At 44.7% G+C, this 20,547-nt stretch overlaps 1 pseudogene across 1 annotated transcript in view; it reads right to left on the bottom strand.

Annotated features, from left to right (window-relative positions):
• Positions 1-20,547, bottom strand: part of LOC143983737 (uncharacterized) — an 84,060-nt pseudogene that overhangs the window by 50,052 nt on the left and 13,461 nt on the right. Inside the window, exons 2-3 of the transcript XR_013274636.1 lie at positions 17,229-17,346; positions 14,975-15,101 (exon numbers count right to left, since the gene is read on the bottom strand). The product of XR_013274636.1 is annotated as an uncharacterized LOC143983737 (transcript). The remainder of the gene's footprint in view (positions 1-14,974; positions 15,102-17,228; positions 17,347-20,547) is intronic.

Here is a 20,547-nt window from a genome sequence, read left to right as displayed (position 1 = left end):
GGCCCTCTGTGGGTCCTTCCATTCCCTTTTAATGGTTTCCGAAAAACGTATGCACTGGAAACACCCTGTGTTTTACCTTGCCCATTCCCTGAAACATCCCATCGTGCAGAAATAGCTGGGCTTTATCCTCCGTGATGTTTAGAGTTGTGTGGATCATTTTCCGGAGATCATCCACCTCATCTAAGGATAATTTGTAACAAGAAGCTTCTTTAATTTCATCTGCTTCTTCCCTGGAGGACATACTACGCCCTTCATCCTCTGAGTCACTGCCCCCTCTGCAAACAGGAGTTGAGGACTGAGAATGGGGTACACTGCTACCAGCAACTGGGCGTCTGTCCAGATAAGACCCAAGTCTCAAACATGCCCGCCAATTCTTTCCTAAAGGAAGTAAGCAATTCTCCTTGCTGCGACGCAGGAGTGGCGGGAGTTGTTTCTTCCTTGACCAAGTCGCTTATGCAAGATCTGCACAGGACTTAGGTCCAGGAGTCCGAGTATATTTTTACTTGGACATTCTTTTGCAAGGGGATGAAACATGTTCTCAGTTTAATATCAAATAACCAAAACCTTAGAGAACAACATGCTGAATAAACAAACAGAAAAAGACTAACACTTTAGCCCGGCTTAGCAGCCAGTGAATCCCCTCCACAGACTCACTATAACAATAAAGATACATTCTTCCTGCACAGAATGAAGCAGAAAAGGGAATGCAGCAGGTTCCCAAAACAGACCAGGGAAGGGAAACATTAATAGAGCCCATAAGTAAACTCAGAGACCACTGTCCCTGCTTACCTGGGCCTGGCTGACTAGTGTGGCTCCTGCCCCTGCTACCGCTGATTGATCCTCTAGGTGACCCGCCAGGTGTTTAAATTTTTGTGGTCTTTCACCGCTGTGAAGACCGGAAATGAAGTCAGCCGGGACCGCCCCCCCCCCCTTTCTGCATTCTAGCGGGCAGAACCGGAATCCGCATCGCACCGCAGGAAGCCCCGCCCCAGGCCGGAATAACGCGCTCACCATCCGAACCCGGAAGGCATGATGCTAACGAAAACTGCGAAAATCAAAAATCCAAAGCGCTTTAGCCTCATGCCGCAGGTCTATTAGGGAGAACGGGCTTCCAACAGCCAAAGACCACCCTGGGCTTGCAGAAGAGGACTCCTCGAGTGACCCCTACACATAAGGGAGGAGGCTGGGATGGTCAGAAAAGAAAACCCAAACCGAACAGGTATGCCTTCAGCTCTCACCACCTGGAGACAGCGCAGCACCCCCTGGTTCCCTGCAGCGCTTCCACCATGGCCGGAGGAAACACTACGACTGAGGCCATGGTGGAACTGACCGGTTTTTAAAGAAAACTGCAGTGTTTCCTGGGAAAGTGGGTGGAGCTGCGCTCTCTCCCTCTCCAGGTGCTGTCCTGAAAGAAGAGGGGAGAAAAAAAAAGGCTATAAATATATCCCTCTATTTTATAGACCCTATAACTTGCGCAAACCAATATATGCTTATTGCAATTTTTTTTACCAAAAATATGTAGAATACATATCGGCCTAAACAGAATTTCTTTTTTTAAACAAAAAGGGATATTTATTATAGCAAAAAGTACAAAATATTGAGTTTCTCTTCAAAATTGTCACTCTTTGTTTATAGCGCAAAGAATAAAAACCGTAGAGGTGATCAGATACCATCAAAAGCAAGCTCTATTTATGGGGAAAAAATAAAAATGTCAATTTTGTTTGGGTGCAGCATCGCACAACCATGCTATTGTTCGTTAAAGCGGCGCAGTGCCAAAACGCAAAAAATGGCCCGGTTATTCAGCAGCCAAATATTCCGGGGCTGATGTGGTTAATCTTAGTAAAAATCAACAGCTCACCTCAGGCAGCGGACACTGCCATTACAATCCACATCCCCCTCTTGGCTGTCTCTCAGCCTCAGATGCAGCCAGGCGGCAGCTAGGCAGGGGTGGAGGACTGGAGACAGTTTGCAGACACTGCCAGTGGGAGATGCAGGAAGCGAGACAGGACCAGGCCATGGTGCCAAGGGCATTCCGGCAGAAAAAACCCAGCCAGGGCTCTCGCCACTCTCGGAATGGTGTCACCTCTGGCAGGCGTCACCCAACCTGGGCGCAGAGCGCACCAACATAGCAAGGCCACATCACGCCATGTTGTCAGAAATATATGACTAGAGAGGGATAAATGGTTATACCTAGGTACTTTATAGAAGACAATACCCCAAGATGGGACACAGACGATGGTAAGGAATACGACGGAGTCCAGATGTAATGGCATAGATTTCTCTCAATTTATTCCAAGCTCAAAAAACCTACCAAATTCTTCATGTTTCGTTACTGCCGGCAAAGAATGAATTATTGGTTAAGAAAAGAACATCATCAGCATCCAATAATATCTTTTCCTCCATAGTACCTCTAATCAGTCCTGTAACATCTGAAGAGGCTCTTATCAGACAAGCCAACAGTTGGCAAAGAGCAGGGGAGACAATGAGCAACCCTGCCTAGTGCCCTGCCATAGTCTAAAAGTAGGCGATTGAAAACCATTGACCCAAATGGCTGCACTTGGAGCATTATACAACAGCCGGACCCATTGGTCAAAGACCGAACCAAGACCAAAGAATGGCTCACAAATATCACCATTCAACGCTGTGCTGTCAAAGGCCTTTATAGCGTCCAATGTTAAGGCATGATCTAAGTAATCCAACACCAGAACCTGCATATTTAAGTAGGTACGCCCAATATTTACGGCTGTTGACATACTGGGCATAAATCCAGCCTGAGCCAAATGGATAATATGCTTAACCTCATTTAATCTGACAGCAAGTACTTTGGCAAGGATTTTAACACCTGTAGATAAGAAAATGGTCTTTAAGTTTTAGGATAGAGGATTTTTACCCTTATGAACTACTATAATGGCCCCATTCATGGAATCTGGGAACCGCCACATGTAGAGAGCCTCAAACCGTATCGAGAAGTGATGGAAGCAGCCCCCTTCCATATCTTTTATAGATCAATGGGGAGACTCTCAGTCCCTGGAGCTGTAGAATTGGGAATACTAGCCAACACATTTTTCAGTTCTTGTAAAGTGAGTGAGGCATTGAGATTTTCCCAATCTTCCACTGGGAGAACCAGCAAATTAATAGTGGCCAAGTAAGCAGACCTTTGGTAAAGTATACTCAGCCCTAGAGGTATATAGATCCTGATAGTAAGACTGTAAGATGGATACAACAGAACATGTTTGATTAGTGCATGTACCTTCTTCATTCGTCAAACTGGTTGTTAAAATGCACACTGCACACAACAGGTCCAATGTCCGCATTGCCAAATCTTACTTTGCTTAAAAAAGTATGTAAAAAAGTCTGCTGCTCTTGAGTCTCCTCAAGTGACCTAAAGAGCAGATCACATGGTCTCCAGCTACCAAGATGCGTGGGTGAATAACTGCACAGCACTATTTTCAGACAGGGGTAGATTTACTAAAACTGATGCACTCCAAATCTGGTGCAGTTGTGCATGGTAGCCAGTTTCTAACGTCCTCTCATTTAAGCTTTGGCAAAGCCTGGAAGCCTTGGTTTCTAAGCACAATTTAAATGTAATTTTTGTATGTGTGCACTGTAAGCCATTTTGTATGGTTTCTATGTAGAGCTGCACCAGATTTAGTAAATAACCCCAACCCAGTCTGATTTGCAGAAAAAAAAACCAAAAAAAAAACTAAAAGGCCCTACATTGTGCGGCACTGCTAAGAGGTAGAACCAACATGTAATGAGCAGATATACTACTTTTATACAGTGGCGTACAGAATTTAAAACTTGTTCATGTGATAATTTAGGCAAGCTTAAAGTGTTACTAAACCCAGGACCCTGCATTCACTATATCTGGTCCCCCACAGTAATTGCAGACGAGCAATTACTTTAGTAAATATAAACTGATAAATACTTAGCAGTATCTAGCAGTCTCATGACTAACATCAGTGTCTGGTTAAAGCTTGTACGAGTTTTCATTCTCTGACTGTCCTACAAAGCTGCAGGACCCCTGACCCTCTATGTGGACAGTGCTGATGGAGGGTGCAAGTGATCAGCACAGAGCAAAAGAAAACTCCAGCAATACACAAACTGAGCACAGTGGAAGGGGAGGATCAGAGAAGACAGGAACAGCCAGCCTTTTTACACAATGCAGAGGAATAAAATCGGTTCCACAGTGAGTATAACATGCTTTACTGCATATAGGACGGATTTTACTGTTGTGAGTTTAGCAGCACTAAGTTTAGTTGCATGTACATTTCCCCATTTTATGCCAAACTTGCCTGCGAAAGGGCCATGTGAATTTCACAGGGAAACAGACATGATCTTCTGCAGCCTTCATTGGTTCCCACTGCAAGCCTCCACATGTCACAGGACAGAATGGTGATGTGACAGTCTGCAGGAGGAACCAGGAGATCAACAGGTACAGCTTTGACTAAATGGCCATGTCACCTTTAGTAAAGCTCCCCCCGTGGTACTTGAGGGCCATCAGTCTTGTTTCTTGGAACCTCAAACCAGCTACAGATGAATACTGTGCAAATCTAACCATAGACTATTTTAGAATCAGTGTCACGATTTCTTCAAGTTCTGATAAAGGGGAAAGGGGAATTTCTCCAAAACTTGTTGGCTCCTATTACGGATCTTGTAATACACTTCTATACAGACCCAAATATGATGTGAGACTTCGATTCTAGACTCAGGAGGAAAACAAAGGACATGGTTAGGGTTCCAGGTACTAAAGGCCAACAGATCTTAAAGTGTTTATGGCAAAGCAAATATTTTGGTATACTTTTCACACAAATTTCACTACTTTCCCACCAAAAGTTTTTAAATCCACCTATCCTTTAATCACTTAAGCCCTGGACCATTCGGATGGCTTAAGACCAGACCACTTTTTGCGATTCGGCACTGCGGCGCTTTAACTGACAATTACGCGGTCGCGTGACATGGCTCCCAAACAAAATTGACGTCCTTTTTTCCCCCCACAAAAAGCTCTCTTTTGGTGGTATTTGATCACCTCTGCAGTTTTTATTTTTTGCACTATAAACAAAAAAGCGTAAATTTTGAAAAAAAAAAAAAAAAACTTTAACTTTTTGCTATAATATCCCCCAAAATATACAAAATATATTTGTCCCCTCAGTTTAGGCTGATACGTATTCCTCTACATTTTTGGTAAAAATAAAAACCCTGCAATAAGCGTTTGATTAGGGGATAGAGTTATGGCATTTTTATAATTTTTTTACTAGTATTGGCGATGATCAGCGATTTTTATCGTGACCGCAACATTATGGTGGACAGACAATTAACACTTTTTGGGCCCATTAGCATTAATACAGCGATCAGTGCAATTAAAATTGCATTGCTTACTGTAAAAAGGTCACTGGCAGTGAATGGGTTAACACTAGGGGGCAGGGCCAAACTTACCGTTGGGCTTGACTGGGCTCAAGCCCACAGGCCCCACCGAGATACATGGCCGAGTGTACTTGGCTCTCCTCCACTCACAGTCACGCCAAGTCCCGCCCTATAATGGACATAACACAGGGACTGGGCGCGACTGAGCTGAGCACATTTGGCTACTCTTGGCTCCGCTTGGGACTGCGAGAGGACCCGAGAGCCGCCAAGGTAAACAGGACTATCTCAGCGGAGACATTTTTAAACGACAAGGCTGCACCCGACCACTAATAAGACTGCATTGATGGGCATTTAAAAGTTTTTTTACTTAAACTTCCCTAAAAGTTATCCCTTAAAATTCCCTCCTTTTAATAAAACCAACTGGTTTGTTTTGACCTACACCATCCGGAGCCCCCTCTTTCTTTTTATATGCCATCCGTTCGAGCCTTTATTCAAAACCAGAGATTTGATACATCGGATTCTTGAAATATCACCCTTGGGCACGTGGGGGCCAACATTTCTGGTAAGGGTATCCATCTTACACTTCTAGAGTGCTGTATCTCCAGATACTACTACAGACAAGCAGACTGCTGCCGTTTGCTCCTCTGCTGCCTTAATCCAAGGTTTCCAAGAGAAAATTGTCCAGTTTTGTCTAAACACTATATGAGGACTCCTCTATAGACATATACTGATAATAGTCTATTTATTAGGACTCACATCACGTTATTTCACTGTTAACTTATCACTCATGTACAAGTTGTATGTGATTTTAATGGACATTGTACATAATGTTGTTAACACTTATCTCACAATAAGTGTGAGACTTCTGTAGTTCAACACGGGTTGTTCATATTTGTTTAAAAATAGTTGAGACTTTTTATATTAATTTCTTTGGTGCTACACTTTGTTTTCACATTTATTGTAACTTTGTTTGAGTGTTAGCTGCTTGTTATATCAGAGTAGCGCAGTGTTTTCCCCTTCCTATTATCGGTTATATAAACCCCGTCTCTGGATTTTAACCACTTTCAGACCGGACCAATTTGCTGGTCAAAGACCAGACCACTTTTTGCGATTCGGCACTGCGTCGCTTTAACTGACAATTGCGCGGTCGTGCGACGTGGCTCCCAAACAAAATTGACGTCCTTTTTTTCCCACAAAATAGAGCTCTCTTTTGGTGGTATTTGATCACCCCTGCGGTTTTTATTTTTTGCGCTATAAACAAAAATAGAGCGATAATTTTGAAAAAAACGCATTATTTTTTACTTTTTGTAATAAACATCCCCCAAAAATATATAAAAACAACATTTTTTCCCCTCAGTTTAGGCCGATACGTATTCTTCTACATATTTTTGGTTTAAAAAAAATCGCAATAAGCGATGATTGGTTTGCGCAAAAGTTAGTGTTTACAAAATAGGGATAGTTTTATAGCATTTTTATTAACCACTTCAGCTCTGGACCAATAAACACCTTAAGGACCAGAAGTCTTTTTGCAATTTCGCACTGCGCTGCTTTAACTGGTAATTGCGCGGTCATGCAATATTGCACCCAAACGAAATTTGCGTCCTTTTCTTCCCACAAATAGAGCTTTCTTTTGATGGTATTTGATTGCCTCTGCGATTTTTTTTTTTGCGATATAAATGGAAAAAGAGCGAAAATTTTGAAAAAAAAAGATATTTTCTTTTTGTTATAAGAAAAATCGAATAAACTAAATTTTAGTCATACATTGAGGGCAAAATTTATTCAGCCACATGTCTTTAGTAAAAAAAATGTCAATAAGCGTATATTTTTTGGTTTGCGCAAAAGTTATAGCGTCTACAAACTAGAGTACATTTTCTGGAATTTACACAGCATTTAATTTATGACTGCCGATCTCATTTCTTGAGGTGCTAAAATGGCAGGGCAGTACAAATCCCCCCCAAATGACCCCATTTTGGAAAGTAGACACCCCAAGGAAATTGCTGATGGGTATGTTGAGCCCATTGAATATTTATTTTTTTTGTCCTAAGGGATTGAATAATGACAAAAAAAAAATATATATATATTGCTCACACATGCCATGGTTATATGTGGAATTGCACCCCAAAATATATTCCGCTACTTCTCCCGAGTATGGGGATACCACATGTGTGGGACTTTTTGGGAGTCTAGTCGCGCACGGCACCCCGAAAACCAATCACCACCTTCAGGATTTCTAAGGGTGCAAATTTTTGATTTAACTCCTCACTACCTATCACAGTTTCGAAGGCCATAAAAATGCCAAAATAGCACAAAACCCCCCCAAATGACCCCATTTTGGAAAGTAGACACCCCAAGCTATTTACTGAGAGGCATGTTGAGTCCATGGAATATTTTATATTTTGCCACAAGTTGCGGGAATATTACAAACTTTTTTTTTTGCACAAAGTTGTCACTAAATGATATATTGCTCACACATGCTATGGGCAGAAGTCAAATTACACCCCAAAATAAATTCTGCTGCTTCTCCCGAGTACGGGGATACCACATGTGGGGGACTTTTTGGGAGCCTAGCCACGTAAGGGACCCCAAAAACCAAGCACTGCCTTCCGGATTTGAATATAAGATGCTACCAAAAAACCTGTTAGCGATGGCAGGGATCAGGCCTGACTCTGCGATCGCTGCAGTTATGTGTTTAGTGTTTTGTAAGTGACAGTGATCGATCGATACTGCACTTGGGTGGGCTGGGCAGAGGGGCAAAACGCAGGTTCTAGCAGGTATTTGGGCTGATCCCGCTAACAATGCGTTTTTTTGGAACCCTAAACTGCTGGGGACGCTAGTATAGATCTGATCAGATCAGATATTGATCTGTTCAGATTCTATACCACTACGGGAGGTGTATGCTTTGCGTGTGGGTGTTAGCGGTACTGGCACTAACCTAGCGCTGCCTGGGGCGACGCAGACCCTGACCCTAAAACCTAATTGATATCACCCGCCGGGTGATCAGGGGGTTAAACCTTTATTGGGTAATAAATGGTGGGTGCCCTGATGCTATAAAAACAAACTAACCAGAGTCACCCGTAACACTTATACGGTGATCAGTGGTGAAAGGGTTAACTAGGGGCAATCAGGGGGTTCAAATTTTTATTAGGTAGTATATGGGGGTCCCTGGCGCTATATAAAAACCTGACGGGGAACCTAAATAACTAACTGGCTAACCAGCGTCACCAGTGACACTTATACTGTGATCGCTGGTGAAAGGGGGTGAAAGGGTTAACTAGCAGCAATCAGGGGGTTAAAACCATTATTGGGTAGTATATCGGGGTACCTAGCGCTATAAAAACCTGGCGGTGAACCTAAAAAAATAACTAGCTACCTAGCGACACTGATGCAGCGTTCAGAAAAATTATCGCTTAGTGACACTGGCAAAAGGGGGTGAAAGGGTTAACTAGCGGAAATCAGGGGGTTAAAACCATTATTGGGTAGTATATCGGGGTACCTAGCGTTATAAAAACCTGGCGGTGAACCTAAAAAAATAACTAGCTACCTAGCGACTGTAGCGACACTAATGCAGCGATCAGAAAAACGATCGCTTAGTGACACTGGCAAAAGGGGGTGAAAGGGTTAACTAGCGGCAATCAGGGGGTTAAAACCATTATTGGGTAGTATATCGGGGTACCTAGCGATATAAAAACCTGGCGGTGAACCTAAAAAATAACTAGCTACCTAGCGACACATGCAGCGATCAGAAAAATGGATGGGGGGGCGATCGGGGGGGGGGGGGGGGGGGTTTGTGTGCCTGTGTGTACCTACATGTCAGTGTAGTGTTGGTGCACACTTACTATTAGTCTTCTCCTCGTAGTCCGGTCAAAAAGACCGCCCCGAGGAGAAGGACATAACTTCCTCCTTCCTGTGTAAACAATACACAGTGGGAGGAAGCTTCTCATTGGCCAGGAGCGATCCAGAGGGGGTAGCCGAAAACCAACGGCCATCCCCTCATCACGGAGCGCTCCTGGAGCGAACCGGACCGCCGTAACCAGCGGGAGGGGGTCCGATCGGACCCCCCACCCGCTGGAAGGCAGGCACGTACATCTACGTGATTGTGCCTGCCTGTGCCATTGTGTTGACCTACATTGGCAATACGGCGGTCCTGAAGTGGTTAATTTTTTATTATTTTTTTTTTACTAGTAATGGCGGCGATCTGCGATTTTTATTGTGACTGCGACATTGTGGGGGACCCATCGGACATTTTTGACACATTTTTGGGACCATTGTCATTTATACAGTAATCACTGCTATATAAATGCAGTGATTCCTGTGTAAATGACACTGGCAGTGAAAGGGTTAACCAGTGGGTGGCAGTGTAGGGGTTAAGTGTTCCTAGGGGTGTGTTACTAACTGTGGGGGGGTTGGGCTTTCATTTAGTGTACACTGATCTCTGCTCCAATCACATGGAGCAGAGATCAGCGTCACTAGTTGCTAGGCAGAATGGAAAAATGTTGTTTACACAGCATTTCCTCCATTCGGCCGCTCCGTGAGACGATCGCGGGGATGCCCGCGGCGATCGAGTCCGTGGGTCCCGCGACCGGACTCACGGGGGTCCTGACCAACGCGGGAGCGCGCCGCCGGCGCGCTCCCGATGGCATCGAATATTGGACGTACCTGTACGCCAATATGCCTGCCCGTGCCATTCTGTCGACGTACATCGTCGTGCGCTGGTCGGGAAGTGGTTAAAATATGACTTTCCTGACAGACTCCATGGCAGCCTACGTATGGGTTAATCCCGCCTCTCATACCTCATAGGACGCCACTCCCATAAATCTGCTTCTGAACAGAGACTGTGTTCCTTTTTTGTCCTCCTAGGACCAAGGTGTTTGCTTACCTTATGAAGAATTCCGGTCCAGTCCTGTTTGCATGAAGATCCTGAGGGTGGTTATGGATTCCACCAGTCCCAGCTATTAGCCGGGTGGAGATGGGCGATATATGCGATGCCATGAAGAGCTTACTAACCTGCCATTGGCAGGCAAGCGGCAATTTGGCCATACATCCTTTGCTATTAGCAGGAGGCCTGTTTTGATGTCCTGTTCGTGCAGTGGGTGGAGTACCCCCAGTCAGGATGGATCGGGATCGTGCCATGGCGGTATCGTATTGATTTAATCATTTATCATTATGGCAGCCTGTTTTTGTGCGTTTGTCATCTCCAGAGGGTAAAATCTCTGAGTCTTGTTATTCCAGAGCTATGAAGGAAAGAGGAGCCGGAGACCAGCAAGTGGAACCATTGGTTAGGAAGGTGGTTCAAGAATCTCTGAACAAAGCAGAGTCTGATCGGATGTTTAATCCTCCTTCCGTTACAGCTCCAGTCGATGTAGACGCAGACCCTGTAATTCCAGGTCCCTCCAGACACAGTGTCTCTCCAAGTGAGTCTTCGGACAGTGAGATTGATGAATCAACTGCAGGTTTTGATTTTTCTCTTGTTCCACAGCTGGTCAGAGCGGTCAAGGATGCTCTAAAATGGGAAGAGCCAGTTGAAGCACCCTCTAAACAGAGGAAGTACTTTAAACACCTTAAGGAGGATCGCCCGAATTTCCCCTTCTTGGGTGAGCTTGGTGAGATTATTTCAGACGAATGGGGAAAAGTGGAGAGGAAGAACTCCTTGATTTCCAAGATTGCCAAAATGTACCTGTTTAAGAGTGAAGACATTAAATATCTGGATTCAGCCCCTCTTATTGATGCAGCACTAATGCATCTGGTCAGGCATGTTACACTCCCTCTTGAAGATACCGTTTCGTTCAAGGATGGTTTAGAGAGGAAGATTGACACCGACCTAAAGCGCATTTAGGTCACTGCAGGCATGGCCTGTAAGCCAGCTCTGGCTCTTGCAGCATTATCTAAAGCCATGGAGTCTTGGACGGATGATGTTGGTGCGGCTTTGGGAAGCGTTTCGGAAGAACTTATCCGGAGTTCACCAGTACATGAACTGAAGTTAGCATCAGTCTTTTTGGGAGAAGCATCAATTGATATTATCCACCTAGTGGCACGTGTCATGCTCTCCTCAGTTACTGAGACGCGCGCTTTGTGGCTTTGTCCGTGGGTTGCAGATCCTGCCTCTAAACAGGCATGGTGTAAGATTCCCTTTGAGGGGCCCTCCCTCTTCAGGAATAAGCTTGATTCTGCCATTACCCGTGCTACTGGAGGTAAATCAGGGTTCTTATCCCAGGATTGTCGCCTCTTGAGTCAGAGGAGAGTTCAGCCCAGACAAGAACAAGAGCGTGCTAGAGATGCTCGCCGTTACAGGCCTGGTCGGGAATTTAGGAAGAACTGGAGAAGAACTCAGTCTTCAGGCCAAAAATCCTCTAAGTCAACTACATCAGGGGGTAGAGAGGCTTCTAAGTCCTTTTGATGTGGGGCCTGTCCAGACTGAGCAAGTAGGGGCTCGGCTACTCCATTTCCGGCACGTCTGGGCAGCCTCGATTCAAGACTATTGGACTGTCATGACGGTCTCCTCAGGTCATTCCTGGGTGTTCAACAGTCCGCCCATTCCGGTCCCAACCAAGGAGAGATTTCAAGGGGTCTACTCCCCCCTTTTTATGGTCCTCAAAAAGAATGGCTCCTGGAGACCAGTCATCGACTTAACGCATCTGAACTCCATCAAGAAGGAAAAATTCAAGATGGAGACATTACTAACAATACGTCAGTCAATACAACCAGACGACTGGTTGATTTCCATAGACTTGAAGGATGCTCATTTCCATATTCCGATCGCAAAAGAGTTTGAGGTACCTTCGGTTCGCAGTGGGCCAATTACATCTTCAATTTGTACGTCTCCCGTTCGGGCTTACAACATCACCTCGAGTGTTTTCAAAGCTTACTGGCTGTGGTAGCACTAATCAGGATCAAAGGTATACGATTACACCATTACCTAGACGATCTACTGTTGCTTTCCCAAGACAGAGAACAGCTACTGTTACATCGAACTCAAGTCATCTCGACACTCACGGAATTCGGTTGGCTGTTGAACCGGGAAAAAAGTCAGTGGGACCCAACTCAGTCTGATTTGTCTCGGAGCCCAGTTCAACACGGTAGAATGTACCATTTCCCTGCCGGTGGAGAAAATTCCAGTGATCCGAGACAGGATTCAGCTTGCATTGCATTCTCTTCTCAGAGCCTCGCAGTGCCTAAAGATAATTGGCACTATGGTATCCACAGCCCCCATGATAAAGTGGGCACAATGGAGGATGCGTCCTTTTCAGAATGGTTTTCTTCTACAATGGGACCAGGGGTCGAGACCATCTGGTCAGGATAACCCCCTCCATGCAGGAGAGTCTCTTCTGGTGGCTCCAACGAAAGAACCTCCTCAATTGCCATTCCATAGCTCCCGTCTCTTGGATCACAGTAACGACGGACGCCAGCAACAGGGGCTGGGGCGCCCTATGTGTCAGAAATAACCCAGGGCGTATGGGAATTTCCAGCCCAAGACGTAGTTTCCAATGTTCTAGAGCTTTCGCGCTGCTCTCCGTGCTCTTCAAGCCTTTTCTCACCTGATTTCGGGGACCTTGGTTCTCCCAAGGATGGACAACACGACAGCAGTATTATATCAAGAGACAAGGAGGCACCCGCAGTCTCTCTGCTGAAGGAAGTAAGCCCGATGTCTTGGGCTCAGATGAACTTGTCAAATCTGACGGCGGTTTATCTCCCCGGAATTCAGAATGTCCAGGCGGACTTCCTCTCAAGGTTCTCCCTGGACAACAACGAGTGGTCTCTCCATCACGAGATAGTCACATGGATTCTGTCTCTGGGGATCCTGCCAGAAGTGGACCTGTTTGCCTCCCCGTGCAATTTCAAGCTGGAGAAATATTATACGAGGTGTCGTCCCCAGGCCTTCGGTATGGATGCACTGACGGATCAATGGAGGTTTCGCACGGCTTATGCCTTTCCCCCAGTTACGGTCATCCTGCGATTCCTTTCAAGACTCAGGTGGGAGAAAGTCAAGGTGGTGACAGTTGCTCCATTTTAGCCCAACAGGCCGTGGTTTTTCGGGATCCAGTTCCTCTCCCTTCCAGGGCAGATCTCCTGCTACAGGGAACATCTCTTCACCCATGCCCGGCCCATCTTCATCTGATGGTCTGGTTCTTGAAAGGGGAAGGTTGGAAGCATTAGGATGTCCAAGTACTGCTATCGCTACTCTACTGAACGCTAGAAGGCCAGGTACTAATAAGGTCTATCAAAGAATCTGGGCAAAGTTTGCCGACTATATTTCTTCCGTTGGCAGTTCCTGTAGTGATCCGAAGATTCAAGACATTTTGGGTTTCCTACAGACAGGACTAGACCTGTCACTATCAGTGAGTTCCTTACGAGTTCAAATTTCGGCAATTTCTGCTTTTACAGGCGTTTCCTGGGCCAAACACCGTCTTATCAGACAGTTTTTCAAGGGAGCAATAAGACTCAGACCCCAGAAAAAAAAAAAAAAAAAAAAAAAAAAAAAAAAAAAAAGATTCTCCAAGTGGGATCTTCCTTTTGTCCTGGATTTCTTTTCAGAGGAAAGGCCTGAGCATATGGTTCAATCATCTATCAAGGCTCTCTCTCTCAAAGCTGCCTTCCTGGTGGCCATAACATCGGCCAAGAGGGTCTCCGAGATCAGCTCTCTGGGTTGCAAAGAACCCTTTCTGACGTTTCCAGATCGTGTGGTCTTGGTTCCCATGTTAGGGTCAAATCCTAAGGTCACATCTGTATTTCATGAGAACCATGAGATTGTTCTTCCTACTTTTCGGACTTCCGGAGATTCCAACATTCATCCTTTAGATGTTGGAGAAGTTCTAAAACAGTACTTAGAAACCACAGCTCCCTTTCGGACTTCTGACCATCTTTGTTTACTTCCATGGAAAGAATAAGGGATTGCGTGCTTCTTCAAGAACCATTGCAGCTTGGATTGTTCAGGCTATTCAAGGGGCTTATAAAGCTAAGGGTTTGGCTCCTCCAGAGGCGGCGACAGCTCATTCTACCAGGAGCGTTTCATCATGGGCGGCTGCTCGTCATGTTTCTCCAGAAGTGATCTGTAAAGCGGCCTCATGGTCATCAATTAATACCTTTATGACACATTATTGTGTTGAGCCGGCTTCTTTATCTTCGGTTAATTTTGGTTTACATGTCTTATCTGTTGACTGTGCCAATTAAACCTTTTTCTGTTAGCCATACACACCCGGGTGGGAAATTGCTGGTTAGTTATTTCCCATACTTAGGCTGCCATGGAGTCTGTCAGGAAAACGGAAAATTTATATCAAATACTTACCGTAATTTTCCTTTCCTGATGGACTCCATGGCAGCAGGAGTTCCCTCCCATTTGCTGGAGTAGGCTAAGTTACGGAACACAGTCTCTGTTCAGAAGCAAAGATTTATGGGAGTGGGGTCCTATGAGGTATGAGAGGCGGGATTAACCCATACGTAGGCTGCCATGGAGTCCATCAGGAAAGGAAAATTACAGTAAGTATTTGATATAAATTTTCAGTTTTACTAGCACTTTATTACAACACTAAGGCATCTTAAATGCATGGGTTGTTCAGTCCTTCACATTTTAACATAATAGCAAAAAAATAAAATAAAATTCACTACATTTCTTTACCAGGAAGAGGCTCCAGGAGACATTTGTTCTCACAGGTCTGCATATGCAACTCAAGTTCTTTTTTGGGTACTCTGTGACGAGCATTGAATGGACAAATGGCCAGTCCTTTTGCTATAGCTTTATTGTTCTAGAAGACAGAAATTGGAACATAAAAAAATAGTTATTTTCATTGCTTACATCACATACTTAGATTCATAAACGGTTTATGAAAATACGGTCCTAAAAATAATAAATATAAAAAAAATACACACACGAGGTTTTTCACCTTAATGAATCAAGGTAAATAACCTGTTCTGCAGCTGCCCCCAGACCCCCTTAACGTGAGCCCATCTTTTCCAGCCACTGTCTTTTCTCATTGGATTGATTGCAGGAGCCATTGGCTCCTACTGCTGTCAAAACCAGTGACATGGGAGTGTCAATGGACACAGCAGCACTTGAGTGCTCCCGCATGGGTGCCCCCAAGGAAAGCTGCTCTCCATGGGGTCAACCGATGAAGAGGCAGAGCCAGGAGTGTCGCCGGGGCACACCAGAAGAGGATCAGGGCTGCTCTGGACAAAAAAAAAAAAAAAAAAAAAAAAAAAAAAAAAACTTGCACAGAGCAGGCAAGTACAACTTTTTTTATTTTTATTTTTTTTTAGATAAAACACCTTTATAATAACTAAAGCAAGGTACAAATCGCTCCAAAAAAAAAAAAAAAAAAAAAACCCCACACACTTTTGTTGCAATATTTGCTTTCAATCTAAAGCACTCCCCTGTAGTGATTCTTAGCCATCATTAAACCCACTTCATCTGGGCCCAGATTGTCCTTTACCCCTGGCCCAACCTGTAACTGGACAGTGGAAAACAGAACCAAGACACCAATATTCAACTTAAAGATTGCAAATGCAGCCATGCACATATTGTGCTTTTAAAGTTGTATTTTCTTTAAAGACCCGGACAATTCCACAACAAAATTAGTGTAGTTCTACTCTTAGGCACTGATCTGTGTCTTCCAACCCAACACTCATACTTCAGATACTTCTGTTGCCCACAAGGAGATCTGGCATTGTGTACTGCCATCTTCTACATAAAGAAGATGGTGGAGCTCTACTACAATTTCCCATGAGGCTGCAGACAGGCTTTACTGGCATTACAAGCACCTAGACTGGAAGGTCTGAAGTGCGTAATTACCATTTAAAGTGAGCGGTTTGTTGGGGCTACCCATGCCATGGGCCCTAGAACCTCAGTTTTCAGAGACTGAAAGTACCCTGGTTTAGTTTCAGTCCAAGACAGTACCCTCATTCTTCAGATGCAGAGGGTACGTCAATCAGTACATCGAAAGTTCCTGTTTCAGGTAGTTAACCAATGGCCAGGGGCCCATTTCCTCCACCAACACCACTTGAAGGCACTATATAAAAACAGGGCATTCTCTTACTCATTAGGGGCATTTTACTAACCAATGTAACTAAGCCCTTTTGGTTAGGAACACCAGGGCTGAGACAAGGGGTGGCTGCTCTGGGTGCAATGGGTAGTTGGGGTATTTGTGCTAGGAGGGGAAATTTGGAGAGGATGTGGGGAGAGGATTCATACAAAAAAGGGTAAAAGGGAAAGGTAGAAGATGTGTGCTGGGGGGGGGATTTTGGGAGAGAATTTGAGCTGGGTGGTGGATTTGTACTGAAAGAGTGGGAATTTTTGGCTTGCAAATGGAATTTACGCTTAAGTGTGAAGTTAGTGCTTGAATTGTTTTTGGAGTCAAGTATTGGATGCACATTTTAACACTTGCAACATGCATTTCCATGGATTTCAAAAACTACAGTTCCACCCAAAAGTGGAACTTCCTCTTATATGCTTCCCCCCCCCCCCCCCGGTGTCACATTTGGCACCTTTCCAGGGGGAGAGGTAACGGGGACCTGTTTATTAAAGGTCCCCATTTCTATGAGACAGGAGGCGGCCTGATCTCCTGGAAGCTCGGCACCTCCTTCCCCCGTTGCGGCAATTAGAAAGCGTAGCGCACTTTGTGCATGCGCAGTGGTGGGCGCAGCACCTGGGAGTTGATCCGAAGATTGGCTGGGGTGCCGACAATGCAGGCTCTCTAGACAGGCAGGTGCCCCAATATTAAAAAAAAAAAGTCAGCAGCTTCAGTATTTGGAGCTGCTGACTTTTTGGCTGGACCTCCTCTTTAAGCAAAAATGCAAAAAGGTATAATCCAGTCTCTTTGCTAGAGGACCTTTGGTTTTGAGCTACTTTTACACGAAGAGCAGAATGTTAGACTCACCTCTGCACACTTTACAAGATGGTGCTGAAAGCGGCCAGAGCGAATCATATGGTGTTTGTCATATGGACACTGGAAGAGCTCTTCTGAATCCATTTGGCTAAAAAATAAAAATAAAAACCTGCAGGGGAGAAGGTTAAAATTTGTTGAAATCCATAACTGAAATGTTAAACTTTCCTTTATTTCAAGCATTGAATAAAAGTGTCAGCACTGGTAATGGTTGTGTTGCATAACTGAGCAGCAGATGAAAATCAGTGTACATTAGAAGGGTTACTTAAAATATAAAGCCAAAACTTGACACATGGAGAGGTGACTGCACTCCAAAAAGTGAACTATTAAAAAGGTTTTATTGCAATTCCATAAACTCCAAGTGCAGACAAGCTCAGAACAAGTGAGGCATGATACGGATGCATTACACGCAGGAATGTCCTTAGAGCAGGGAAGGTTTAAAACCCCTGTATTCTTGCTATCCATGCAGTAAATAGTAAGTGCAAGGAAGTCTCAGCAGGGGCAAAGTGAACAAAGACACAAGCTAACCCTAGGATCACACTTGTGCAAGTCAGGAATACTGGCAAAATTGCATGTGTTCTCAACCCACAGCAAATGCATGCTGCCCTTTAGCAGTCATGCAGGGGTGCCATTAATTCCCGATAGTGCCCCCATGAATTGGCAAAAGGTCTGTTTTTGCCCTCAAGCAAAGTCGCAGGATTCTGTTCGGCAAAATTTTACAAATTTGCGACTTTACACCATTTCTGTGGTTAGGGCAGATCATTGAAATGAATGGGCTGCTTTATCTGCAGAACATGAGTTGCAAATGTGAATCTAGGCCAACAGTCAATTTAAGATAAATTTGCATACGGAACAGACATAGGTGGTAGAATATCTCTCAAGAGCCAAATGTGTTTAGCCGTTTGTTGATTGTACTACAATATACCGCATGTACTGAATATTTTTAAAGTACTGATAATTTACACTCACCGGCCACTTTTAGGTGCATCTGTTCAATTGCTTGGCAATACAAATTGCTAATCACCCACATGGCAGAACCGCAACACATTTAGGCATCCAGATGTGGTGAAGACTTGAAGTTCAAATCGAGCGTCGGAATGGGGGAAGAAAGGGGATTTTAATTATTTTGAACATGGCATGGTTAATGCCAGACGATCTGCTCTGGGTTTGTCAAAAACTGCCAATCTACTGGGGATGGTCACAACTATCGCTAAAGTTTACAGAGGTCAGAGGAGAATGGGCAGATTGGTTGGAGATTATGGAAAGGCAACAATAACTCAACTAACCACTCATTACCACCAAGGTATGCAGAATACAATCTCTGATTGCACAACAAACCGTGAAGTAGATGGGCTACAGCAGAAGACCAAATAGGGTGCCACTCCTGTCAGCTAACAGGAAACTGAGGCTACAGTTTGCACAGGCTCACCAAAATTAGACAATAGATTGGAAAAACATTGTCTGGGCTGAGGAATCTTAATGTCAGTCTGAATTTGGCGTACACATAAAAGCATGGATCCATCCTGTCTTGTGGTGAATATTTTCTTGGCACACTTTGGGTCCCTTAGTACCATCTGAGCATTAATTAAATGCCACAGACTACCTGAGTATTGTTGCCGACCATGTCCATCCCTTTAGGACTACAGCATACCTCCCATCTTTTGAACTTCAGAATGAGGGACACTTGAGGGAGAGACTGGCCGCATGCTACATGCACCATGGCAAAAGTGGGTGTGGCCAAACTCCTAACAGTGGGAGGACCTTAATGGGTACAGAGTTTAGGAGAGTTCTAGATACAGAGTGTTTTGGGGTGCGTTATGCACAGGAAGGTGGGTTTTGGAGTTTGCCAAGTACAAAGTGCAGGGTTCTGGAGTATGTTTAGTGCAGGGTTTTGTAGTACATTTAAAGAGTGCGTTACGTACAGAGTGCTTCTGGAGTGACTTACCTAGAGAAAGACAAAGTTAATTTGGTTGTCTGTGAGCTGGTGGTAAGCAAGCTTAGGTTTTTCCTGGGCATTCCCCAGGCCTTGTCGTTATCCGATTTAGCCTTCCAATGCTGCTTACTGCTATAGCCAGCTATAGATGAGGGCGGTGGCGAGTTTTCATATCGTATCTGTATTGGTTCAGCAATGCACCAACACCTTTGCAGCCATTGTGCTACATGATGGTTGTTTGGTGTGCTGTATGTACCTTTAAGGGGTGGCTCCCCTTCAGTCCACCTGACCTCATCTATCCATTGGAATGCATATGCCTCCACTGTGGGGACACTCATTTTTGTGTTAGGACCACAGATACTAGGGTGCCTTGGCGGGGCTCTGGCTTACACATGTGTTGGCAGATGCGTGCGGACTAAACCTCTGTTTAACGTACTGTTAGGTTAATTTGGTTGTCTGCAAGCTGGTGGCAAGTAGGCTTGGGTTTTTCCTGGGCATTCCCAGGCCTTGTTGTTACCTAGAGAAAGGTAGGTTCTGGAGAAAGTTATGCACAAGGTTCAAAAGTGCTAGGTACACAGTCAATTCATCTTCTCACTATTGCACCTATCAAGTGCTACCATCTTCTACATGGTCACCTATGTAAAAAGTACCTTTCTGTATCTGGCTGTCAGTTTGTTTTCTTTCAGTGCACTCATTTTTGGCTCCCAAACTCCTCCCCAACTAAGGAAGGAGATGAGGATTATGGTGCAGCTCACCTTCTCTCCTTGAACATTATGCACTTGGCCAGAGCAGCACTTGTCAGCTCAGTGCAGAGTAGGGAGGCTGTTAAAGGAGCATAGGTGAGCTGTTACTTTTAACTACAGAAGCCAGGCTGAGTGCAGGGCTTCCACATAGCTAGAAAAAAAAAACCAAGCCGCAATGTATAAATGCAGGCCATTTCCCCTATATGCTGGTTGCTTGACAAAGGGGCAGGGAGGAGGAGTAGCAGTCCCACCCATCAGACATCACAGCTTGAATTTGACAGCTGCAGAGAGCACACCCAGTGGGTTTCCTCGCAAATTCCTGCCTGTGCTGTATGTCAACACTTGTACAGTGGTATCAATGCTGGAAAGTCCTACCCAATCTGGAACTTTCAGGTAGGTATGCTACAGCCAGGGTACCCATCTTTTGATGCCTACTTCCAGCAGGATAATGCACCATGTCACAAAGCTCAAACCTCTCCGCTGGTTTCTTGAACATGACAGTGAGCTCACTGTACTCCAATGGCCTCCAGTCACCAGATCTCAATCCAATAGAATGTTTCTCAACTCCAGTCCTCTAGGCGCCCCAACAGGTCATGTTTTCAGGCTTTCCTTTATTTTGCACAGGTAATTTGATCAG

Source organism: Lithobates pipiens, unplaced genomic scaffold (genome assembly GCF_037356315.1).
Source record: "Lithobates pipiens isolate NorthernLeopardFrog02 unplaced genomic scaffold, aLitPip1_a1.2 Scaffold_16, whole genome shotgun sequence".
NCBI classification, from domain to species: domain Eukaryota; kingdom Metazoa; phylum Chordata; class Amphibia; order Anura; family Ranidae; genus Lithobates; species Lithobates pipiens.
The sequence above is the reverse complement of the archived record's forward strand: the minus strand, read 5'-3'. Positions and strand labels throughout refer to the sequence as shown.